The sequence below is a fragment of the Onthophagus taurus genome, unplaced genomic scaffold, assembly GCF_036711975.1.
Source record: "Onthophagus taurus isolate NC unplaced genomic scaffold, IU_Otau_3.0 ScKx7SY_15, whole genome shotgun sequence".
Taxonomy (NCBI): Eukaryota; Metazoa; Arthropoda; class Insecta; order Coleoptera; family Scarabaeidae; genus Onthophagus; species Onthophagus taurus.
Genome location: NW_027248940.1, coordinates 5,761,142 through 5,776,546, shown reverse-complemented (window position 1 = coordinate 5,776,546; position 15,405 = coordinate 5,761,142). Strand labels below are relative to the sequence as shown.

The 15,405-nt window shown below is 32.4% G+C and overlaps 1 long non-coding RNA gene across 1 annotated transcript; it reads right to left on the bottom strand.

The window, feature by feature from the left end:
* Positions 1 to 9,044: 9,044 nt before the first annotated feature.
* Positions 9,045 to 14,395, bottom strand: LOC139432380 (uncharacterized). Its single transcript, XR_011642194.1, has 4 exons — positions 11,829 to 14,395; positions 10,217 to 11,773; positions 9,753 to 10,154; positions 9,045 to 9,570 (listed from the first exon to the last, which is right to left on the bottom strand). It is a non-coding gene; the product is annotated as an uncharacterized lncRNA (long non-coding RNA).
* Positions 14,396 to 15,405: the final 1,010 nt, after the last annotated feature.

The following is a 15,405-nucleotide window of genomic DNA, read 5'->3' as shown; positions in this document are numbered from 1 at the left end:
TAGCACGGAAACCGTAATTGATACATCTAAAAAATGATGTTATGTGGCTTATAAACCAAAACATAATCTTATTTTAAAAGTAATAAATAAAATCAATTATTTAGAACAAACCATTAATTTCTTGGCTGTTCGTCTGACCAAGTCGCTAAAAACTAACAGAAATAATGGAAACACAAATAAAAACGATAATGAAACCAAGCTACATGAAACCAAACAGAAGATAATATTAACTCCGAAAATATCTAAAAGAAATACAAAGATCGTAAATAGTAATGTTGTTTCTGCGGCTGTTGCAGAGGCACCTATTAGTTCTTCAAATACGAAAATATCTAAAAAAAATACAAAGGTCGCAAATCGTAAAGTTGTTTCTGGGGCTGTTGTGGAGGCACCTATAAGCTCTACAAATCATCAATTGGAGAATGTACTGTGGTCATCCCAAACTCCTAAAGAAGTCATAGAACAACTGGTAATACCGTCACAGGAAATAGTGCAAGAACGTAAATCAAAAGTGATGCTTTTGGCTGACAGTCACGGCCGTCAAGCCAACCAGCATATAACTGGATTTTTGCAGAAGAAATACGACGTTCTAACAGTATTCAAACCTAATGTTAAAATTTGTGATGTTCTAGAAGATGCTGAAAAACTGTTCTCTAACTATAATCAACATGACTATGCCATAATTATGGCTGGTACCAATGACGTTTTGAGTGACACTAAGGTTTCAAAGGACATGTATGATAAAATTAAATATTTATACAATCGTTGTAATTTAATTTATGTATCGGTTCCTTACTAGTATGGTAAACACAGTTTAAATGAGAAAATCTATGAACATAACAATAGAATGTTTGATTTTTTTAAAGATTCAATTAAAAATGTTGATTGTTTTGTTGATGTCAATTCCTTTTTAAATGTGGATGATAAAACTAAACACGGACTTCACTTAAATTCTAAAGGTAAACGAAAACTATTCGCACATATTAGCAAAATTATAAAACATCAAAACTACAAGTTAAGTAGGTATTGTAATTTAAAGTCAATTCAATGCAATGATATATATTTTCACAATGGTCAGTCAGTGATAAAAATTATGTAACTAATGTTGATGATGATAATTGTAATGTTAATCGTTTAAAATTTTGTGTTACTGGTCGTGTAAGTGCTGTTTGTAATACTGATTCACAAAGAGAGGTTACCTTAAAGTATTGCATTATAATATACAAGGACTCCGAAATAAACGACATGAAATGTGCTCCTTTTTGTAGGATAACAAGTTCGACGTGATTTGCATTAATGAGCATTGGCTCAGAAATGAGGAACTCATAAACTTTGTAATAGAGAATTACACAAATGTATCTCAATTCTGTAGATCAGTTTTTGAGCGTGGGGGTGTAGCTATTTTATTATCTAATGCGTTTTCTTCATATAAATTGCTTAGTTTGGATGCCCAGTGTGTGGGAAGAGACATCGAAACTGCTGGTATCATAATAAATAAAACACAAATATTAACGGTATATCGCTCACCACTTGGAAATTTCGAGGTGTTTCTTGATAAATTAAATGATATTTTATCGAAATTAACTCTAAATAAGAATATAATACTGACAGGTGATTTTAATGTTCATTTTCATGTGGGTACTGGGGATTCGGTTCGGTTATGCAGCCTCTGTGAATCCTATGGTCTTAGACGAGTAAACTTTGAGGCCACTCGCAACCGCGCGTGTCTAGATAATATATTCACAAATCTTACTGATTGTTCTGTCTCCATAATTGAGTCTTGCATGTCTGATCATCTGGCAATTTTATTTTATTCTAAAATTCAAAATGAAATTCACATACCAAAAAACCACATTTAAACATAGACCTCTAACTACACAAGGATTATATCAGTTTTATAATTGTGTTCAAAACATTGCTTTTTAAACGATAAATTGAACTAGAGGTGTTGTTATATGAAAGGTTTTTTAAAAAAAGACCACTTTTCCTCCGTAATTGTTATAAATTAATCAATCTGAGACGTTTCGGGAACACCTCCCATCTTCAGTCTACAAATAGTCACTCGTAATATTATCTACAAAAAAACCACAACAAAAGACCATAAAAATCTCAAACCACACAAAAAAATACAAAAATTAATCGGTGTCGAATGTTAAAAAAGTTTACCTCTAATCTTGATATGATGATTTAAAAAAGCAATATTTTAAAATTACTTTGCATACATGTATGCGCGTCACATTGTACAACTGTTTTGAAATACCATTGTACGAACTTTCAAGGTTAATTTTACTACCCAAAAACTGGAATTCGTTCTTCCTTTCTACCACTCCCAAACGTCTTCTATCTATCTCGCTTTATATATTTAATCTATCTAAGATATTCGCGTAATGCGCTCCAATTTTCCCAACATCAGTTTTGAAATTGATTGATATTTTTTATTATATAAATTGATTCTAAATTTTTCCTTATTAAGGTATTATTATTTGTATTGAGAATCCTGGGGTTTTCAAAGTCAAATTTGTGGTTTAATAGTACAGAACGTTGACACAATGCTGTTTTATTATTTATTTTGATCTGTTTTGAGTCATATTGATGTTGTTGAATTCGTTTTTTCAGGTGTTGTTTTGATTCTCCAATATAAACTTTATCACAATTCATACAATTTAATTTGTAAACGGTATCGACTTTGTCCATCATCTTAATTTTATCCTTCATATTTGAAATCAATGTGTTTATTTTATTATCATTGTATTTTGCAAATTTAATTTCTTTAAAATCATGATCTCTGAATACTGAAGTTATTTTATTCGTTAATGACGGTATGTATTTAATCTTACAAAACTTATTCAAATTTGTTATTTTATTAGTTTCGTCATTTATATTTCTATTATCTTGTTCACTATCATTCTTCTGATTATGTTTATCGAAATATTGTGTAATTAATGATTGGCCTTCTGTAATTTGTTAGCAAACACAAATTATGTATATTAAAAACTCTAGAAACGTACAAAAGGCCACTTGGGCAATAATTTTGGCAGGCAATCCCGCAAAGAAACAACGAAATTCGTCAGTAACTTCACTAACAGCTACCGATTTCAAGGAGTATTTTGGGAGCACTGGTAAATTAACTGTTTCCTCAATTGCAGGGGTAGTGAATCTTGTAGATGAGATGCAGGTTGGTCCAGTTTTCAGGTTTAGAGAAATCACTTTTATTGAATTGCGAGATATCATTTGTGATTTAAAAAACAGTTCAAGCAAGGATGCCTTTTCACTTAACGCTAAACTTATAAAAAATATACTAATAAACTAATAAATCAATGCATAAAAGCTACAATTTTTCCCGATTGCTTGAAAATCTCCAGGGTTGTTCCGGTCTTTAAAAAAGGAGATAATAACGACGCAAGTAATATCAATAATACCGGTATTGGGTAAGTTGTTTGAAATGGCTCTACACCGGTAACTGTCAAGTCACTTAGAGAATAATAATTTGTTGAATCAGTTCCAGTATGGATTCCGAAAGGGTAGATCGACAATCGCGGCAGTTGGAGCACTGGTCGGTCACATACAACGGTGTTTTGAAAACAAATTATTTGCGGAGACCTCTTTTTATGATTTAACCGAGGCTTTTGACTGCGTCTCCCACGATCTGCTTCTACAGAGGCTCCGCAATTATAACATTATAAATGAAAGTTTACATTTGTTAGGGTCTTATTTGAGAAATCGTTTTCAATATGTTTCTTCCAACTCAAAAATATCCGAAAAGCTGTTAGTTGAGTGTGAAGTCCCTCAGGGATCGACACTTGGACCTTTACTTTTCATTGTTTTCATGAATAACCTGCCCAAGTGTCTATGACGGAATACGAACATCATATTGTATGCTGATTGTTTGCACAAACAAACCGATGATCTTAAAAAACAATCCGAGAGGTCGCGTACGCTTGCTTTTGACTGGTTTACTGCAAATTCGCTTAGTCTTAATCAGTCAAAGACATGAAATTTGTTCAATTAGGTATTATGACCTTTCCGTGCATTTATATTCTTGCATGTCTGATGCACGTGAAGGCAAATTTGAGTGAATATAAAAAACACAACGATACTCACCAATACAACACAAAAAATGGATGCGGCGTTGCTGTCCCTTTCACTCGCACGTTGAGGGCAGGAAATGGTTGTAATTATCACGGTATCCGATTTTTTAACGCATGCCTCCTCATGTTCAGAATTTGGACATCAAGTGTTTTAAATCTGTTATCAAAAAATTCTTGATTGCTAAAGGCTTCTACAGCTACGACGAATTTGTAAGCATTGATTTTCAATTAATATGAACGCAAATTTCTCACCAATATTTACTGCTGGTAATCAGTCTCCTTCAAAATATATATACATGTGTATGCCTGACTTTATTTTTATTTTATTTAATTTTACTTATTAATTTTTAAATTTGACTCATGTATTTGTTTATTGTGTATTTTCATTTATGTATATCCATGTAATATAACCTGACGTGTGAAAATGCTGTAATAGTGAATAATATGAATTATTAATTAATTTCGTGTTTATTTAAACATTTATACATAAAAATTGGTTTACATTATATTAATAATTCCGCAAAAAATTAATAACATTACTTAATTTTCTGATTAATAAATTATTAGTTAATTATTTAGTGTTTATTTAAACAAATATAAAAAAAACCTATAATAATAATAATTCATTTATTGACCTGATAACAGAAACCTAATTCAAACATATAATAACATATCAAAATAAAAATACTATTAATTAAATCAAGTCAACTCGGACGATTGTCAGAGGAGGTTTAGATAAACAACTCTGATTTTCACAATCGTCCGAAAATACTATAAATAAGAAGAGAATAGAAGAAAACAAGAAAACAGATAAATCGAGAAAACACGCAAAACGTGACAAAACACAAAAGAACAAAAATAAAATTGTTTTTTCAAGCAACATCAAAAAACAAATTGTAATTTAAATGCTTTTTTGAAGGCAGGCACTGATTGTTTAGAGCGCAAAGCTTCCGGCAGAGAATTCCAAAAATCGGCAATTCTGTAAGAAAAAGACCTTTTAAACAGTTGGGTGCTATGAGGCAGGATCATTGAGGTCTTATATATAATCTAGAGTGCGTATGCTGTTGTCCCCACCACGCCTAAAATGAAGCCAGAACGGTCGCCATGTTAGATGTGCCAACTTAGCGGGAAATTCGAAATTCTTATATATACTTATGCAAGAATTTACATTATTATAAACTGGAAACACAGAAAATAATAACCAAAACAAAACATTCATTTTTTATTGATAAATAATTATTAATTATATGATATTTTAAAAGAACTTAATAATTTTTAGCCATAACCCTTATAACTAACATAAACTAAGAAAATATTTAAAGCAATTCTGATTGATCACGTTAACCTTTGCTTATAAATAATTGTTAGTTTATTAAAAAAAACTGAACAGTCCTTAATAATAAACTTTACTTGAACTTCAATTGAAGACCTTCTTACACCGAGGTCTTTAATTGTTAATTCCAAGTCAAGTAACCAGAAACATTTTATGGACTGTTGTAAATAATCGTCCAACCTACCAAATTATAAAAAATATGAAACGTGAAACGAAAAGAATTCGAAAACTTTCAACAAAAATCAAATTTGGAAAATAACAATATGTTTATGAGAATTGTGAGGTTATAATTGTAGGTACAATAGAAACTTGAAACTATAGCTAAGTTCAGGTGGGTACATCCAACATGTCTGACTTTGTGATTACCCCCACCACCACCACATACGCTCTCTAGATTATATATAAGACCTCAATGGGCAGGATAGACAGGCAGTTTTTTCTGCGGACGTTTATATTATGAACGTCTGTTCTAAATCAGATTTTATTTAATAAATATGAACTTATTGGACAATTATTGATATATTTAAAATTTCGCTCCAAAGGAGTATTTCCAATATGACGAAGATTTGCCGTCACTTTTGGTGGTGGTGGGGACAATAGCATCAGCGGTTCAGACTTTTATGTCGATGCCTAAATGACGTTCATCTCTTTCTCGCATTTGAGCGGGGAGCAGGGGACGCAAAAGTGATACTCGTACGTCATCAACGCGGGAATTTTAAAAGCGCAATAGGTATATAAATTTTCAAAAAATTTTTTTAACAATGATTTTGCTCGAAAATATTAAAAAAAAAAAAATAACTAACTATATTTTTACACAAACTTTCAGAAAATATAATTAAAAAAAAATCGCGTATGACCCCATTAGCGAAATAAAAAATTGGGACGATTTTAAGAGAAAATTTAGAAAAACTTTCGTAGAAACTATAAGCGTTGGAGAGAAATGGGAAAGAATGCGAAAGCGGATTCAAAAACAAAATGAATCGGTGGTTGCATACTATCATGAAAAATAATACAGAAATAAAGTAGTAATGTCGTATTTAGATGATATTATAATACTTGCGGCAGTTCGGTTAGAGATGTTAGAAAGATTAAAGCTAGTATTTGAACGATTACGAGAAGCGAAAGTAACTTTAAAATTGACGAAGTGTAAATTTGGTCGGAGGGAGGTGGAATATCTGGCATTTGTGTTATCTGAAGAAGGTTTGAGACCAGGTAATCCCAAATAGATCAGGTGATGGATGTAAAAGAGTTTCCTCGCCCCAAAAAAGTGCACGATAATCGCAGATTCCTTGGATTGACATCTTTCTTTCGAAGATTTGTTAAGAATTAACAATGAGAAAGAGTATCGTTGTTCAACATCACGGTTTGAAGGGTCACTTTGGAACCGAGAGAACCGTAAAAAGTATTCTAAGATTATGTTGGTTTGGAGCAATAAGAGCATATGTAAAAAGACATATACGTTCATGTGCCGAGTGCATATTGAGTAAAACACCAGGAGGAAAGCAACCGGGAGAATTACATCCCATTCCAATTCCAAAGCAACCGTTCGAAAGAATTCATATTGACCATCTAGGACCGTTGATACGAAGCCGAAAAGGAAATGTGTATGTGTTAGTAGTGATTGACGCTTTAACAAAATTTGTCAGATTATATGCCGTGAAAGACACAAAAACCGTGACAACTGTACGTGCTCTGAACAATTTTATTAGACAATTTGGGTTACCTTCGAGAATAGTTAGTGATCGCGGTACGTCATTTACCTCGGAAGGATTTAAAAAGTTTGTGACAGAAAACGATATCCACGATACGTTAAATTCTTCACAGTGGCCGCGAGCGAATGGACGCGTAAATCGAGTGTTAGTTCCAACCGTAATGTGTGAAATAGAAAGCGAACAGTGGGACAGTAAGCTAGAGTTAGTGGAACGAAATTTAAACTTACCGATAAATAAATCGACGGGAAAAATACCTTACGAAGTATTGCATGGGTTCGTTCCAAAATTTATGCCAAATAAACTCAGTAACATCGCAAAAAATAATAACGAGTAGGTTCCAGCAAGGGAGATACAAGAGGAAGTGCGCGAGATAATTAAAACAGAACAACATTATGATCCCAAAAGATTTATGGGACTTAATTACAATGTGGGGGATCTGGTTTTCATGAAATGTCTATCACGAGGTGGGGACGGTGTTTCTACAAAGTTACAACCAAGATATAGGGCACCATTGCAGATTGTTGAGGTGATTCCAGGGGACACTTATCGAGTTGTGAATATCGAGGGGCGAAAATTTAACACATTTAACACAACTCCACATGTTTCTCAATTGAAATTGTACAAAAATGATAGTGAATCTCATGACGATTTTACCGACACAGCAGCTGAGTAGCTGAGCCACATCAGATTCCTGAACGGTATCGCTGGTTTAGCGCTGAAACTCAGCGCTGGCCGTTTTTAACAACGCTTTGGTTTGACGTTTAAATGAAAGTGACAGAAAGTGGGTGAAGTCGTGAAGTGAGGTTAATATAATCCCACCTAGCCGTGGCCTAACTTTGACATTCATACAACAAAATGGATGCCGAGGAAATAAGTAATGGTAAGTTTGTTCGTATTTAAATTATTTCTAACAATAAGTATTTTACTATTGTATGAAATAACTAAATTGTATACTTTAACGCTAACATGCAACAGCCAACGTGGGTTTTCCACATCTTAACAGCATCTTAGGTTTTATTTGAATTCTCTTATTTTACTCTAGATGATTTAACCTATTACCTTGTTGACACCCAAGATAAAAATACAGAAGAAAACAAGAATATTAGTACTGTAGAAGAAGAAGGAAGGGGCGAACACTTCGATGTAGAAGTATATGAAGGTCTGTACATACAAGTATAACTATATATTCATGTATATAAATACGATTTGTGTAAATCTTGTAGATAAATTTATATGGACACATTCAGCAACAATGCTTTTCTTAGCGGAATATGAAAAGAGGAAGGACATGTTCCGAAATCCCAAAATTAAAAAGAAGAAGTTGTGGGAAGAAATTCGAAGAGAAATGTTAAAGCAAGGATATAAAGTCGATGGTACAACACTAGACCGAAAACTAAGGAATATGAAAGGAACGTACAAAGGAATTATAGATAATAACAAAAAACGGAGCACTGGAAGAGGACACATCAGTTGGGAGTATTATAATAGATTCAATGAAATATTTACTGAGGATAAAACAATCAATATTGATTGTACTGTATCTTCATTTCAAACCCAGAGTGATGATGATGTACGATCGCCTGGGCTGGGAGCTGCACAGGATTTCGAACAAGATTCACGATCGAATACACCTACAGGCCCTCAAAAAAAAAAAGTTTTGATGTATTTAGAAAAAGGCAACTTGAACTAGAAGAAGAAAAGTTGGAAGAAGTGAAAAAGATACGTGTAAGTTTAGAGGAATACAATAAAATTCAAAGAGAGAAATTAGAACTTTTCAAAAAATATTTAAATTTATAAAGAATTTTTTTATGTGTTTATAAACCTAGTATACATAAGTATATAAAAAAACAGATTGTAATTAGTTATAATAAATTATTACATGTAAATACAACATTTATTACATATTTACTTTATTTTTATAACCAATAATGTACACTGTGGTGATAAAGTCTGGAATATAATTCATAATTGCGTTATTTAATATTTTCAAGAAAAACGCTAGGACAGGTCACTTTTTTCCATAGAACTAGTTACTACTTAAATGATGATGTAAAAAAATTGATAGCCCACACAACAATTAAAAAAATAAATAAATAAATAGATTATTCACTTTAAAAAATAAAAACGTAACTATTGCCTGAAAACATTTAATAACGCAATTATGAATTATGTTCCAAACTTTATCATCACACTGTATTATTATAGCAGTTTTATTGTGAGGGTACCAAAAGTGAGGCAATGAAATTTCGCTTTAAGGAACCAGTGTTACGTTCGTTATGATCGTTGTTTTTCTGTCTGCAGTCCTGAGTCTCATTTTCATCATCTATTTCCATGTGATCATGCTTCAAAACAAAATCATGCAGAATACAACATACCGCAATAACATTTGGAATTTCTTGTCTCAGAGACATGTCCAGATATTTTAACCGTCCCCACTTTCCTAAAAGTTTAACCATTATAAGTTCTTTACATAATAAGGGCATTCATGAAATAATCCACGGTACAAGGCCTTTAAATGCAAAGTTGATATATCCAATATAAAATAAGTTATTAGAAATAAAACAGTGCAATACTAAATGGTAGCGAAAAAAATAAAATAAATCACTAAAAATAAAATAGTACCTTTTAATAATGAAAATGCTCGTTCAATCGCTGATCTTTGACTGTTGAGGCGTACATTAAAAGTCGACTGTACCCTTGTTAAATGTCCATTATCTAGATATGGCTTTAGTAGGCTAGTCATCAAAGGATATGCAGCATCCCCTAAAATATGCTGATGAGGTAATAATAATGGTGGGTGGTCACGTAACTTCTGGAACAGTGGGCTATTACGAAAGACTCTAGCGTCATGCATTCGTCCAGGCATCCCCACAAATATATCAGTTAGTACACACTTGTCATCACAAACAGCTTGTAATATCACTGAATGTTGTTCTTTTCTGTTGTAGTAATCTATAGGATTGTTAATAGGCTGTTTTATAATAATGTGGTTTCCATCAATAGCTCCAACTATACCAGGAATGCCTGTAAGACATTTTTAATATAAGTACAAGATAAACTATGTTATCTCCCCTTTATGTATTTACCAGAACGTGATTTAAATCTTGTTTCAATTGCAGCTATCTCCTGGCGATTTGGCCAACGAATATATTGGTCTTTTAAATGAAGTATTAAAGAAATTATTTTAAGGAATACATAATGCGCTGTACTCTTTGACACCCCAAAGCGTTCTCCGACAGCTAGGAAACTTTCTGGTTTTGCAAGCAGCCATATCGTAAGGAGCATCTTCTTGTCAAAAGCTACATACGATTGAACCTTATGATGTGGAAAAACTTGTCCTGACAATTCCTAAATTTATAATAATGTTATATCTTTGTTGGCAATAATTGTTCAAATTTACATGCGTCGAAAGTTGTCTTGGACATCCTAAACTGGATTTTGAATTCACTTAATCTATAGTTTGGTGTAATTTTTTCATAATAATTATTGTTTCGGATCGGTGGCTGTTTATATTGAGGATAACTTTGTGTGATGTTAAATCATCATCGTTTAAAAAATAATCCACTACCAAACGTTTATTACGATTTGTATCGACCATTTTTAGCAAACACGTATATACGGGACTTAACTAATCTAATACTGTCAACCAAGACAGTTTAGACATTTAATGCATAATATGTCAAAAACATGATGTGTAGAAATACCGTACAGCGAAAAGAAACATGCTGCTTACCATCATACTCATCACAAAAGCTGCTTTTTTACATCAGCTGTGTCCGCTGACCGCGCCCAATGATTCAGAGAGAGAGATGGAGAACATGCTCGAATCGAATAGTGCCGAGGAAGAGATAACCACGATGAAAGATGTGGGGGATACTTCAGGAAAATTGAATAAAGGTGAAGGAGAACAACAGGAAGAAGTTGCAAGAAGGAGTAGTAAACCGAGATATTTGTTGGACTATGAGTGTTAAACGGCTCGCGAGGACGCGAAACGTCAGGAATGGCCGAGTGTAAAGAATAATTGAGTTAGGTCCTATGTGTGTGTGTGGGTAGTGAGACGCGACCAGAACGAGTTGAGACAAGTAAAAGGGAAGTGGGCAACATCTGGGCAGTATGATTATGAGAGTAGTGAAGTGCGTATCAAAAACAGTTTGTCGGGTCGGGCGCGTAGACTTTAAAAGTGATAACGAGTTTTAACTGGAATGTGTTATATTACTTAAATATATTATTATTTATAGTTTAATAAAAGAGTAAAACAGACGAGTGTGATTAAATCGTGAAAAGGGATTGAATAGAGACAAATTAAAATTCCTTACAGTAAATTTGAAGCTGCGCCATCTATCGATTATCAGGTAAATTTTAAGCTGCACCATCTATCGGTCATCAGGTAAATTTTGAGCTGCGCCATCTATCGATCATCAGGAAAGTTTTAACTATGGCAGCGTGTAGAATTGTGCAAGATTATATTTAGAACTTTCTTGATAAAATATGTTTCAAATTGATGCAACGAGTTACATGTTTACTCAACGAGGATACTTTAAGCTTTAATTTAGTATAAGTCATTTTATAATTACCAAAAATACGACCTCCACCATTTCTTGATTTTTATCAATTTCTTGTGATTTTCTTAAAATTAAATTCTCCTAAAAACGTTTGTTTTCTATAAAACTACTTTACAAAACCTTTTTGAATATTTACCTTTAAAAGAATAGGTTTAATTTTTTCCGGAAGAAGATGGTTAAAGGTGATTTTTTAAGTCGGATTTTATCGTTAAAAAGGTGATTCTTTTCTTTATAATGCGTTTTATATTTAAACCATATTAAAAATTGAAAACACTATAAATCAATTCTCATGATTCAATTATTAATACTGATACTATATTACCAAGTCTTCTTGTTTTTCCACTCACATTTCGTCGATTCAGTTCAATCGGGTCGGTTGCATTCAAAATGGTAAAAACAGTCGGTTTTTATCTTTTCGAACAATATATTCGGAAATTGCGATGTTGGCCCACATCGCGAGGACTTCAAAATGTTTCACCAATTATTCTGATAAGTATTAATGCGATTTGGGCAATGTACCCGTTTTTATTAGAAATTAAAAGTTGGTGTCATTTAATGCTGCCAAAGAGAATTGCGTGGTTACTTTTTTTTAATAATTTTTAGATTATAAGACGAATATTAGAACATGTTTATTTCATATGGAGTACATATCGCTGGGAGCACTACTTGTATCTTTTAATTTCCAAATATTGCGTAAACAACATAGTTTATTCAAAATTATTGAAATGTTAAGTGATTTCAATCAATATGGTGTTTCAGAAAGATTTATAATTATTGAAAAGAACATGAAATCTATATTTAAAAGCATTCGTTGTGGGGTACTTCTTATCGCGTATTATATGACGTACGTTATTATTTTGGAGGATAACTGTGCAACTTTTAAGAACACGAAGTATTGCACAATACTTGAATACTACGTTCCATTTAATTTAAATGAATGGGTGATTACGTTGTTAATGTTATTTCAAATACATACCATGAATATAACGGTGAACGTTTTCTTACACATAATATTATTATATTGGTATTTGCTGGAATTACTAATTATACGAATTGAACATCTTAATGAGCTAATTTGCAATGTTAACCTGACCAGAAGTAAAAAGAAAAACTTTAAAATGTTGCGACCTCTCATCTTAGAATATCAAGATATATTTAAGTATTGAAAACTATTTTTTCTATGGATTCTTATGATATATTATTTGGTTACAGATTATTTCAAGTTGTTAAAGATTTAATTGCTGCCTTTCTTGTACCATCTAAAATTTTTGCTTTGCTGTGTTTGGCCTTTTCAACTGCTGCATTTGTTCTAGTTTGAATCTTGATTTATCGCATCAATTAGCTCGTTTAATAAATGTAATACTTTTAGACAAAGGACTTGAAAAACTTTTCTATGACCGTATTGTCTTTAATAATATCATTTGTATGCTACATAATCGGACAAAGAGTTACTACAGCGGTATGAACAACTCATTCTTATTATAATTGGAAAATTTGAATGTATTTTGTGTTTCATGACAGGCTAAGATGGTGTCGGACGCCGTTTATACCATGAATTGGTATGAAGCAGATGTGTCAACAAGACAAGATGTGTTAATTTTTCTTACCATGTGTCAGAAGTCGCTTATGGTCGAAGTACCTTTGTTTAGGGAAATATCTTGTGAAGCCGCACTACAGGTAACTCATTTACAGTACTTGGGTAATTTGAAAATTATAACACGAATGTTTTTATTTAAGGAATACAAGAAGGTTTATGGTTTTTTCAATTGGTTAGTAACAGTTGCAAAGATGAAAAACTTTTAAAACCTATTTACAACCTATTGTATGGATAATTATTTTGGTTTACATATTGCAATATTTAAGTTAAAATGTTCACTATAATTGTTAAATTTAAAATTAAAGTTCAACAATTTAATAAATTGTTCTAAATAATAAAATTTATTATTTTTGTTATCTTCAACTTTCTACCAAATAATGTTTTAAAGGAGTTTAAGATAGGATTACCGAATGGGCTGAGTTAAAAATATTAATCGTTGCTGATTTTCCTACTTCTGTTGATGACACAGCATTCATTATTAGTTATCAAAAAGAAGTTCGATCAATTCAACAATAATTATACACATAGTACGCGTTATAAGTAACTCACTCTATCTAATTTAAAAATGGTTCGAGATATCGTTACGAGCCAAAACACGTCGATATTTATGTTTTGTTAACCCTAATAATTTGGCATAAAAAATAGTAGTGTAGAAATGTGAGTTCTGGACCGGAAATTGCGCATGTTCCGCACTTCCGCCGCCAGCGCAACTTCGCGCGCCACCTGTTGGTAAGTAGTGGAAGCTTGAGTCGGAATCTGTAGGCGGTGAGTCGGGCGCCACCTGGTTTTTAGTGTAAGCTTGTGGGCAGCGAAACTTCGGTTGGGTGCCACCTTGTGGTGTGTAGTGGAAGCTTGAGAGGAACATTACAGGCACGCGGTGGGTAGTGAGTAGCGGTAACAACAGTGGTAGGGTAAGTTGAACTCTAGAAAGATAATCTTAAATATTGTGATGTACGTAGAAGTTATGCGTAAAATTGATTCATGAGCTTTAACTAGCTTTAATCTCAAGTTTTATTTATTGATTTGAATATACCAATCTTTATTACATGTTTATAATTTCTGCATTTATATTTATTTATTTATATAAAAAAGCAGAAACTTGAAATGCGTCAATTTTACGCAGACTATTTTTCTAAGGTTAAATAAATAACTTACGGGGAAAACGTCAAAACAAATACCGGAGCTTATTACGTAACATGGTTGAATTAAAACTTTCAAATTATGTATTAAATTTTTTAAAAAATTTGGTCCCATAGTTGAATAAAAGAAAAAAAATAAATAAAATACTAAAAATACATTTTAAAGCGTATATTGATGTTTTTTTTACTAACAAGCGTAAAGTTTCAGTAAACGAATTTGTTGTACTTTAACTCGCTTATTTTTTAATTATCAGTCCCACTAGTTGCGCCTATAATGTCATCTCCAGAGACTATGTCTAACTGAACATAACAATTTTAAGATCAAATATATTAAACATTTTAAAAAATGTTACAGGATTTGGTTAACTTTCAAGTAGTTAATTCCGAATTATATTCACTGTTACATGATAAAATTTTAAAATGCACGGAACATCATGTTAAAATTAAAATAGTAAACTACGTTTCAGAAACGTTATCATCTTATTACACATACTGGCAAAATGGATACTTTTGACTTCATGGCTTTTCTTACCTTATAAACAGAGTTGCCCTTTTTCTTAAAAAAAAAGTGTTAGACCGTGTTGGAAACATTTTAATCTTCCAACACAAAATACCCATGTAGATGGATGTCCACCTCCAATTTATTGATGTCATTCTTGTCGTAACGGCGGTGACGGTTTTAAGTTTGAAGAAAAGAAATAAAAGCAGTAATAGAAATCGGGAGCGCGTGATGACCTCGCTTCCGTTATCGTTGATACTATTTATAAAATTAAAGCTTAGTACACATCGTGAAAAAGTATAAAATAGTTCCCGTGCGGTTATTATAAACATTTCGAAAAAATTTTATTAGAAAGATCGCTTCAGAATAATGTATCCTACAACCGTATAATGCTCTGATGCGGAAGATACGGGACACGCTGTATATCACATCAATGCCGTCACTCAAACGAGGCAGAGGTATTCTTAATTCTCTGATC